Source organism: Benincasa hispida, chromosome 11, assembly GCF_009727055.1.
Source record: "Benincasa hispida cultivar B227 chromosome 11, ASM972705v1, whole genome shotgun sequence".
Classification (NCBI taxonomy): domain Eukaryota; kingdom Viridiplantae; phylum Streptophyta; class Magnoliopsida; order Cucurbitales; family Cucurbitaceae; genus Benincasa; species Benincasa hispida.
The window spans coordinates 68,650,021-68,662,611 of record NC_052359.1 but is presented as its reverse complement, the minus strand read 5'-3'; positions in this window follow the sequence as shown (position 1 = coordinate 68,662,611).

Below are 12,591 nucleotides of genomic sequence, written 5' to 3'. Positions count from 1 at the left end.
TTTGTGTGGTGTTATGGTCATGTAGATCGGGCGTTCGAGGCTGCTATTGTTCGAGCGATCAGAGTGCGCAATGGAGCGTGGAGACGTTTCTGCCTTTATGCGTCGAGTTTGTCTCTTTTGTTCATTTGTTATTCATGTTGTAATTTCTGCATTGTAATAGTATAACCGCTTGTTTGAAGTTGACTGTAAATGTATTGTTCATTCATGATTGTGATTTAGAATAATCTTATTCCGCTGCTCATGGGAATCTCGCTTCCGATTTCCTTCACCTATGAGATTTAGGGCGTCAACCTCAACAAACATGACTAGTGAGGAAGGTAAAATACCTAAAGATAATAATGACAGGAAAAAGATGGAACCGAACTCATATAGTTATTGACAACATTTTTGCATATGATGTTTCTCTTGATATTATATCTAAAAATGAGGATTCTGAACCAAAATCCTTTGAAGAATGTCCACATAGAAAAGATTGGCTTCATTGAAAGGAAGCAATTGAGGCAGGATTAAACTCACTTTCAAAACATTAGGTTTTTGGACCAATAGTCTGAGCATCAGAAGGTGTCAAACCTGTGGGATACAAATGGGTACTTGTGAGGAAAAAAAATGAAAATAATAAGGTCACAAGATATAAAGCAAGACTAGTCGCATGATGTCTTTCACAAAAACTTGGTATTGATTATGAGGAGACGTATTCTCTGGTGGTGGATACAATTATATTAAGATATTTAATTGGTTTGGCTATGTATGAAAATCTAAACATGCGTCTTATGGATGTAGTCACAACATATTTATATGGATCTCTTGTTAATAATAATTATATGAGAATCCCAAAAAGATTTAAGGTACCTGAAACATATAAATCAGATTCTAGGGTTTTGTATTCAATAAAGTTACATAGATCACTATATGGATTTAAACAATTAGGACGAATGTGGTACAATTGCCTGAGTGGATATTGTTGGGTTGTATGTCCTAAAACTTGTAATTTGTAAACATTAAATATATTCTATTTCTCAATAAGGATGTTCTTGAGGTATATTCAATAAAGTTTTTATTGAATATGTAAATTGCACTTGTTAAAGCCTAAATCCAATAAACTAACAAAGCTCTTATTATAGCATGAATACTTAAACTTTATATGGAGACATAAAAGTGGATCAAATTTGAGTATATAGCCAAAACGGTCTATAAGGATAGGAATAGGGTTGGATACCTTGTCCTGGAAACACTAAGGACGCGACCCATTTTGATGTGATCTTGAATCGTTCCTATAAAGACATGTGAATGAGGGCATCCTATGCAAAATATGTTGACATGAGACTAGACCATGAAAGAGACACTTTTTTTTACAGTGGCATTTACTATTAAAACTGATTGTTTCATTTCAATGACCTAAAGTAACTCGATCTTAATCCTGAGCTAATTATGAACTCTTGTTTATATGGGATTCTTCTTTAATCTACATGGGTGAGAGTGGCTCAACATCGTCGCTCAATAAGCCTCCAATTTTAGGGGTAAGACTGGGTAGATAGTTGGGGACAAAGTCCTGTAAGATGAAATTCACTCCTACCTGATTTCAGAGTTAGTAGACGGGTTATTCCCTTAAGTACTAACTCCTAGTCTTGAACAAGGGGTCACGCCCTCTCTATGCCTGAGAGGGACTTGGTTTATTGGTAGGACCATAAACCAATTTTTCATTAGTGGATGAATAGAGACTTAAGGATCAAGAAGTATTACAGGCATAAAACGATAATTTTGACCCAGCTGTAAATATGGACAACCTGTGAAGGATCGACTTATTGATCATGGTTAAATCAAATGGACAAAAATATATCGACAGTGAGGAAGTGCAGCTACTAGGCCCAAGTGAAGTGTCCCGATGGTTAACAAATATTGGTTAATCAGTTAAAAGAGTTTAGCCAATTAATCTCATATCATTGGAGTTCATGATCTATAGGTCCATTAGGTCTCCATACTAGCTCATATCGAACTAAACCTTAGAACAGTGTGACGAGTGAGTTTTAACTGTTCATATTTGAATTAGGAAATAAGTGTTAAAGATATGCGATATATTTAACAGTGTATCATTCAATTGGGAACTGAATGATAAAGAGAGAGTTATAGATATTTAAATAAGATTTAAATATCAAAATTATGAATAAGGATTCATCGTGATTGGTGTTGAATTTAATAATTGAATAATAAATTAAATTAATTAAATTCTTTAATGAGTTATTTAACATTAATTTGACTTAAACTATTTGAATTGATTTTGAATTAATTGGAATTAATCAAATTTGGTGAAAGTCAAATGTTGACTTCACCAAGCTTTGAAGGTCAAAGGTCAAAAGTTGACTCACCAAGTAGGAAACTCCAAAAGTAGTTTTGGATTAACATTGAAGTAAAATTGTATTTAATTAATTGCTCTATAAATAGGATGCCTTGTTAAAGGTTAAATTTCTTCGTCATTTTGGTGATTTTCAGGTTAATTGGAAAACAAATTCTTTTTGGCAACTTAGAAATTCTAAAAGAGTTTTAGAATTCAAGTCCTCATTTCTCTCTCAATTTCTATTCTAAATTCATCCCTAATTTAGTCTCTCACTAGATCCCATCATCCGATTCCAAGGTTGAAGAATAGTTGGGAAGACCCTTATGGTGGTTCACAGCCGATTCGTGAGAAGATTGGAGCACGATTGATGGCCAATTTGGTGCTACAATTCAAACCGTAATTTCAAAATTATTTGCATGCATGTTTTATCTTTAAAATTAATGAAATTTAGGGTGCACAAGATCCAAATTGCTTCCGCATGCACGTTGTCTATTCTTCCAATTGTTATCAGAGCATGTTTTAAGCACTCGATTGTATTAATTTTAGCTTGGTGGGTGTTGTTTCATAAGATGAAAGTGTGGTGGCTAAAGTAGATATATTACGGTTTTGGCATTTTTTTAAGCTTCAATCTGGTTATAATTATTATAATTGCCCGGTTGTTCATGGTCTTTAATGTGTGAAGAAGAGTCTATAATTGTTCAAGAGTCATTAGAGTTGATATTAGGATGTAATTTGAAGAAATCGGAGCAAGATACAAATTTTTTTTAAGTAGTTTTTTGGACTATGTAGACCGATTTCTATCGGTTCGATTTTTTTAGTTGGTTCAGCCAAGTTTTCAAGCTTTTTTTTGGACCAGTTCGGTTTTTTAAGCTGGTTCGGGTCGGTTTGAAGTATTTACGAGTTGTTCGGAACTGTTCCTGTATTATTATTGTAATAGTTTAATTGTTTGTTTACCAAAGATGCAAAAACTGGTCCACTTTAGTGTGTTTTATTAATTATGCAATATGAATGTATGTATTAATTATAATAATCTTGATTATGCATAATGTCATATAGATTTAAAACTCCACTATAGGATAACATGTTGCATGCATTAAAAAGTATATTATAAGTGTTATCATATAATTTGCATGCTTAGAATTTCATGAGTGTCAGTATAAGTTGTTATATTAATCTATAAAAAGTATGTTGACACTAAATAAACAAATTAAACATAGTAACAGCCGTTAATTAAGCGGAGCGACATTGCACATTTTTTGTGCTATTACTACTCATGCCTTTTGTCTTTCCATGAGTCTTGCTTGCTTACTATACCAGATTGGTATTTGCTCTAAGTTCAACTATGGAGTGTTTGTGTTAAATCAGATAATTCGTCATATAGGGTCATAGGTTGTCAAATTATCTGTATGTTTATCCCGTCTGATTTGTGGGATTTCATTCGCTCAAAAAACCTAATATTCTGATGTTGAGTGACTCTCCTTGTCTAGTTCCTCCCCTATTATCTTTCATTTATAAACTCTCTCAAGGAAAACATGTATCTGATCTTGTTGACATAGTCTTAAGACACTTAAAGTGATCCTTTTCAGGCAATAGTTAACAGTTCGTTTGGAAAGCGTATTATGCACATCTTAGCTATTGAATCTAGGGAGCTAGGTATTCAAATTCAGCGTTGCACCAAGTGCAAAACAAAAATTGATGGTGTGCTTCAGTTGATGCATTTGGTTGACCATGTTGAACATGGGTCTACTTCTGTTAGGGTGGATGATGTTGTTGTCAATGAAGGGGGAGGCTAGTTTTCGCTAATCTCCACTCAATTTATTGATCATTACATATAATTCCGTTAAGATATTGTATGAAAGTAGGATTTCTTCTATTCTCTTTTTATTGGAGAATTGAAGGATTTTTGATTGGCTGAGTTCAAATCAAAGAAAGGTTTTTTGACCTACTTTATGTTATTAATTTTTCCCTTATCCCTTATAACATAGCAATAATAGGGGATTAATAATTCAATCAAATCAAAAGAAATACAATTATCTTCAAGAACAAAGAAAAAAAAATTGTTATGCTTAATATCTTAAGTTTCATCGGTATCTGTTTTAAATTCTTTCCTTTATTCAAATAGTTTTTTCGTCGCCAAATTGCACGAGGCCTATGCTTTTTTGAATCCAAAAATGGATCTTATCCTAGTAATACCTCTATTCTTTTCACTTGTAGCCAATATCTTAATACGAATAATTCCGACAACTTCCGGGGAAAAAGAGGCATTCACCTATTACAGAGATGGTGCGATTTGATTTTTTTTTTTCAATTTTCTTTACCGCTCTCCGTCTTAGTAGAAAGACACAATATTCGGGATAGAAAGAAAACAATAATTGAAATAAATCTACGCTTCTTGGAGGTGCAATTTGAAAATAAAAAAATTCCTTCTGTCGTGTAGCCCCGATTAATGTAACCTCAGATGCTTTAATTGTCGATTCTAGTATTAAGCGAAAGGTGTAACCTATGAATTAAGTCAACCCTACTCCACTAGTCAAAATATTCACTAGTAAAAATAGGTAGCAGAGGGGAAGAAGTACTACACCTAGGAATCATGAACAAGGTTCTAGCACCATGCCAAATGTGTCCGAAGAAGAGCAAAGCAAACGAAGCATGCGCAAAAGTAAACCAACCCCTTGGACTGCTACGAAAAACCCCATCGTATTTCAAAGTAGCACGATCTAATTAAAAAATTTCACCTAATTGAGCACGTCTAGCATATTTTTTCACAGTAGCAGGATCACTATAACTCACTCTATTTAGTTCACCGCTCGTAACGGATATGTGTACTAAAAAGTTTCAAACTTCTTAATGCTATGATTCAATTTTTTCTATGAAGATACGAAAGAATCAAAATCCGAAAAGTCTTCTTTGTAGTTATAATGCCCAAATATCAAGTCGGCTCATTCGTATTTATATTGATCATTAGGGGCCTCTTGAATCTTCTATTTACCTATTTTTTCCTTTGATTTGTATGTAATGCGACTTTACTCTTGTTTTCTTTATTATTGATAGGAATTCTCTTGTTAAGACCCTATGAATCAATTAAAACCTTAGATTCAGACTAGAACCACGATGATTCAATAAAAAAACCTTCCAAAAAAAGTTCAAAAATTCACTGAGTAAGAACCCTTGGATTATCACTTATTCAATGCTTATTCAATGACTGAATATAATGAAAAAAAGACAAAGAAACGTTTATCCTTTAACCAAAATAAGTATAAACGAAAGAATAAAAAAAAAATTTCGGAGTCCAGCCAGGAGGTCTGATAAGTATGAATCATAGTTCTAATATTTGTTCTAATAATTTGGAATCTTTTTCATATATTCTATGCTCTAGATACTAGCCTAGACTGAATATCCAACGAGATAAAATCATCTTGATCAAGATGACCGACTTCTTCTCTGTCGTATCCATAGGATCAATTCTAACAAGTCACACACTCATATTCCGGAAATACAGAAAAAAATAAATTCCACGATCGAACTTCCAAAAAAGAACCGGAAATATTTCTATCATTCATGTATCATTAAGCAGGAGGGGGATTTTCATCTCTTGTCCATTCTTTCCAGTCTTTTCGTTTCCGTACCAAAAAAATGAAAAAATTGAAATAGAGAATCTATATACAAGAAAGGTCTAACCGTTGGAATAATAGTATCCATTGTTATTTGATTTGATACACTGTGTCAGTAACATTGTTGAATTAGTACGGAAAAAGAGGGATTCGAACCCTCGGTAAGCAAAAGACTACATAGCAGTTCCCATGCTACGCCTTCCCATGCTCGGCCATCTCTCCTACAGAATGATTATGGCCCAGAAACCGAGTTAATAGTGAGTCATTCATATTCAATTTATTTTTGATAGGCACACCCAACCAATTCTAACTATAAAAATAATTTTTTTTTTAAATATGTTTAATGGATACTTGTAGCTCATGATTCTATTTAGTTTTTTAAACTATGATTCCTTTTTTAATCAAAATTCGACTTTTACAGTTTTCAATTTTTCACCAACAACTGTTTATCCCATACATAGATCTAGTCAAAATTTATGAATCATAGAATAATTATTCGATTCTTTTTGCTCTTTGTATCATAATTCAATCAAAAAACTTCTAGAATTACCCCAATCTGTAAGATAATATAAAATTATTTTTTTCTTCAACTTCGCTGAAATCAGAATAGTCTCTTCATTCTGATCCTACTACATTTGGATGAAATTTCACCGGATTGAAAATATTTCTTCTGTTTTATTGATTCCTGTGAACTAAAAAAAGAATCAATTTGAAATATCAAGTGGGATTTTTATTTTAATGAATTCGTTTTTATTTATATGTTATTTCGTACTATGCAATTCCTTTATTGTGGGTTCCGAGTATATGCTTCAACAAGAATTAAACAATGGTAGATTGATACAATAGAAACCTTCTGGTGAAATGCCCACCCGTAACCCAGCAGATAAAGTACATTACATAGTCTGTTTTAGGGATTGGCGACTTGCCCATTTAGTGACTTGGGCACTGGACGTTCCAAAAATGGGGTACTATCGGGTCGGATGAATTCAATAATAGAGGCCTGTTGGCATTCCAGCCTTCCTTCTCCTTTCAGGGCCTACCCGAAAGAGAATCCAGTGTTTCTTGGTCGTGAATATCTAATATGACGAACCACCCCGTGGTTTTCTTCGGAACAAAACAATTAGAATTAAGCTTGTTGAACTGGAATGTGTATTATCCATATAGGGGATCTTTCAATAGAGAAGATCCGTCGACCTAAGACGAAGAAGAGGGGTCTATCTATTTTATTTAGTTATTCAGTTAAACCAATGATTCGTTATTGTAACATAACAGATAGTAACAACCATTTCATCCGACATGCGTATTTTTTATTTTCCAATTGATTCATATCTTTCATTAATGGAAATATTTTGATATAGTGAGTAATAACTCTGGTTGTTCGCTGTTCAAGAATTCTTGTTTAGGCAGTTCATACCATTCATACATAATGTTTTGATCTAAGATTTCAATTCTTCCATGTTTCAGCAGTAGTATATTTCATTTCCATGGAGCTAAGGTCCAGAATATGGAAGAAACTGGTGTTTTCACGACTCTATCACCCAGTCAATTCTGTTCCACTTAATCCCTATTTCATGGCCACATATTTTCCGGCTAAGGAATGGGAAACCTTTCTCTTGTTACATGAATCCAAGAATTCCTACCGTGATGAATATAAGCGCAATTGAAATTCCTGGGAGGTTATACATTTTGTGTATTGAGAAGACCATTTACTATTTCTTGAAAGCTCGATCCTCTCCCGGATGAACCATATAGCCAAGAGAAACCATAAACCAAAATAGAAGAACTTGCCCCACCCATGAATAAATATTTCGTAGTAGCCTTATTACACCGTACATCTTTCTTGATATATCCAGATAATAGGTGGGAGCATAAACTGAATTCTGGAGCTACAAAGATAGTTATTAAATCATTAGCACCGCATAAAAACATTCCTCCTAAGAGTAGCTAATTAATACGAATAACAGATAGAAAATTTTGATCCATTTATGAAATGGATGTGTATCAATAATTAATGTGTTAATCTCAATTAGATAGTAAATTTTTGTTTTTGAATTCAAATGATATTTAAAATTCTTATTATTTTTCTGATTTTTGGTTATTTTGATTTTAGGTTTTTTAGTTATTTACTCTTTTCTTTATTTTTTTTTACTATGCTATTTGAATGTCTGTCTATTTAAATGAAATGAAAATATTACAATATTTCATTACATAATTTTGATTTTCTCTTTTTATATTATATTTTCTATTGATATTGAAATTTCTTGTATTTATTTTATATTTTATAAAAAAGTGTATAAACTATAAAAACGAGTCAAGGTAGATTGTCCCACACTAGCACTTTTGCGTAATAACTCTACCAAAGGCGACCATATTATTGGAATAGCTTCCAGTACACCTGATACAATTTTTACTGCCCAATAACCAATTTGGTCTCGAGGTAAGGAATAACCAGTTACACCAAAGGATGCGGACAATACAGTTAGAACTACACTTGTAACCTAAGTCAATTCATGACAAATATTCCCTAGATACACACGTCGTGATATTTTAGTGATATTTTATCTATTTCACAATTGAATCAATTTAAAAAAGACCTAAAGTTAGGGCTATTACGGTACCAATCAAAAAGACGGTTGTCGCTACTGGACGACGAAATGGATTTTGGAATTTATTGACATTCTCCAAAAATGGTACCATTTATTAAAAAAAATAAATAAACTTAACACGAAGGGAGAAAAAGAAATAATAGTAACTTGGTCCCGAGTATTTACCATTATACCCACAATGATTGGGCATATTATTGCTACTTATAATGGAAAGGACCATTGGCCTATTTATATCACGGATCGCATGATAGGTCATAAATTGGGAGAATTTGCACCCACTCTAAATTTCCGGGGGCATGTAAAAAACGATAATAGATCTCGTCGTTAATAATTAATATTATGAACAAAAAAGTGAATATAGATACCTATCGTTCAATTTCTATTATGAAATGTTCATTTGGTAAGAGTTAATCAACAGAATATTCCACTTTCTTAGTTAGAATCCAGCCTAGGGAAGTAATTGCGCTTTAGATATATACATAGGTAAAGTCGTGTGCAATGAAAAATGCAAGCACGGTTTGGGGAGGGATTTTTTTTACTTATTTTTTTTAAAGTAAATTATCTACTCCATCCGACTAGTTCCGGGTTCGAGTCCCGGGCAACCCATATTAATGATGATAGTGAACTAATTTATCATATCGAAATAATCTATCAAGTTGTACAAAATCTCTTTCAACGGGGAATTCACAAAGTTTTTTGGGGGACAAATCAAATACAAATAAATAATTAAAGATTGGAATAATCTGAATCGGTTTGACTCAAAAAACAGCCTAGTAGAAGTTCGTTTATAATTTTTAGAATATAATTTAAATCCTAATTTTTTTTTTTATCAAAGCAATTAGTGGAATTTCCTAATGTTTTGAGTGGATGAATATGAAATTGCTTTTTCTTTTTTAGGGTATGTAAAAAAAATAAGAAATCTTTTGTTTACTCTATTAAAAAATAGAAAATGGTACCTTTTTTGTTCAAAGAATAAAAATAAATACACGGGTTGACCTTTCTTTTTCATATCACGTTGGGATTATTTAACTACTATGTTTACAGAAGCAATAACCGTAAATGGGCCAGAACAGTTGGGAAATATTCAAGTACCTAAAAGAGCCAGCTATATCAGAGTAATTATGTTGGAGTTGAGTTGTATAGCTTCTCATCTGTTATGGCTTGGCCCTTTTATGGTGGATATACAATAAAATATCTCTCTTCTATGCGAACGAATTTTTTTTAACAGTGGAATCTACGAAAAAGTTCCATGTTGTTAAAATAAAAAAATACAAAAAAATTATATATTGTTTCTGCAAATCAAATCCCGAATCTATTTACAGTACCCAATCAGATTGGAATATCATAATAATGGTAGAAATTGACTCACTTTTGTTTTGATATAGATATTTTATACAAAACTGCATAAGTCTAAATAGAATTGATCAATTCCTTTGTATTTCATTTGTAGTTGTTGCAAATTCCAATTTGAGTATCAAAGTCTCTTTATTCCTACGTTCATATGTATTTCATGCATTACATCTATTACACCGATGAAGTTAGGTAAAATTTCATGTTGTTTTGAAATCAAAGAAATATATTTTTAAACGGTAAGCCAATGATTTTTTTCCGTGTTTCAGAATACGGTTAACCTATTTTCTCTATAGTGCCAATCCAATTCAAGACCATAGTTTTTTTTTAATTCTTTTCTCTTATTTTAATATAATTTATTATTATTATATTAATTATTAGAATATTTTCTCTTATTCTATTTTGTTAGCTTTATCTAGTTAAATATAACTATATTTATTTTATATATATTTTCTATATATAAAATAAATCTATTTATTCAATTCAAATTATTATTTCCATTTGTTTTTTATTCATTTATAATTCTTTTCTCCATTGTAAGCGTTTTCATTATTCACATTAATATTGACAACAGTGTATCAAACAAATATAATCCGATCGTGTATAAATGAAGCTAGTTATCAATAACATATTTTTTTTGTATGAGTGCAATATTTATTTCTCTATATATAGATATTTTCTATATAATATATATAGAGAGATTTTTTGAATTCTATAAAAATCAATTAAATTAAGAAATAATTAATTACGAATAATTAAGAATCTCCATTTTCAATTTCTTCATAGAATGGATTCATTGAGTTCACACTTCTTCGAGTACCAAGGACTCATAAGAAAATCATTAAAAAAGATTTAATTCATTTAAAATTTCCTACCTCAATATTATAATTCCGAATCTACTTATTGGAAGAAAATAAGTTTCTTGAAATTTTCTATTTCGAATTGTATCCCTACAAAAAAAGAATATTGCACGTGAAAATGAAAAGACTACTTCACCTAATCATTCGAATCTTTGTTTTTAGTCTCTAAATTATACACCTTTGGTTCTACTCTGGTTGAATCCTAACAACTTACTGAAATTTTGACTCTTTATGACCTAGTATATGGATAAAACTATGTTGAATCCTTCCTGAACATAACTTGAATTGAAAAAAAAAAAATTGTAAAAATGGAATTACGACCATTTTCCTATATAAACACATCTTATCTAGATAAGATACCCAATTAGATTTAGATAATAGTAATCGTTTATGTTATGGGTTTACATATACTCATAATCGCTATTATAATTTTAATTAAGAAGGATTTTTATGTTATGGAAACGAATCAATACGGATGGATTAGTAATGAACAAACGATTTGTATCAGCTGTAGCAAAGAAAGAAGCTTCATAGAAGTAGAAATATGAAGAAATAGGTATGCCTAGATACTTTATTCTATGGATAAAGGATCTAATTGATAGAAGAAGCCACATAAAGATCATTAGTTAGGTTTTTGGCCGATACAATAAAAACTACTTACTTAGATCATGATATAAGATCAAAATGAAGGAATCCACTTATGTAATAGGGTGGATCCCCTAAGATATTGAGTAGCGGTGTACATCAGATCCAAAGACAGTAATTTTTCTTTCTTATGAAGGAAAGTCTTTTTCAAGGATTCTATATAAATTTCTAGATGAAACCGAGATAGTTATCTTTCAGAAAATTGTAACGATAGTGGAATGCCTATGCTTTATTCTTCTGAAGGTGGGAGAAAAGATAAAACTTATTTAATTATTCAGCAAAATTGAAGTTTGAAACTTATATAATTAACCTCTTTTGCTTAACTCGAGAAAAAAAATGGGCTAGATCTATGAAAAATTTCATTCAATTAGATTAGATATGGTAAATTTTTTAAAATATGGGACAGCAAAAGAATTGACTGTTGAGCCGTATGAGGTAGGAAACTCTCAAGTACGGTTCTAAGGGAAGGAATTTACCTGCCTATTCTGACCGAGGAGAACAGGCCATTCGACAGGGAGATTCTGAAATTGCGGAGGCTTGGTTCAATCAAGCCGCTGAGTATTGGAAACAAGCTATAGCACTTACTCCCGGTAATTATATTGAAGCCCAAAATTGGTTGAAGATTACAAGGCATTTCAAATAAGAAAACTCTATTTATTTTTTTATTTTTATTTTAATTATTAACTGCTATGCTATTATGAAACTTTTCTTTTGATAAATATTTTCAAATATGAATGTTTTGTATAAATATATAGCTATTATATTTAACTAGTATTAGTTAGAAATTTTGATATTTTGATATTTGTTATAATTCTTTGTTGTCTGCATCAGTCAAATCAAATAAAAGGGATAATTTCTCAGTGAAGAACCAATCAAGGAATTTCATTATATCCTTTATAATCTAAGATCGTTCAATTTTGTTTGGTACAAAACACCCATGCTTTAGCACATAGTATAACGGCCCCCGGTGCAACAACAAGCACCAGTTTGACTTGGGGGTGGTGATTTAATGGCAGTGAGCGGCAAAGTTGCTTTGTTACCTATTCCGTTAGGAACCGCAGATTTTTTGGTACATCATATTCATGCATTTACGATTCATGTAACGGTATTGATACTCCTGAAAGGTGTTCTATTTTCTCGTAGCTCGTGTTTGATACCGGATAAAACAAATCTTGGTTTTCGTTTCT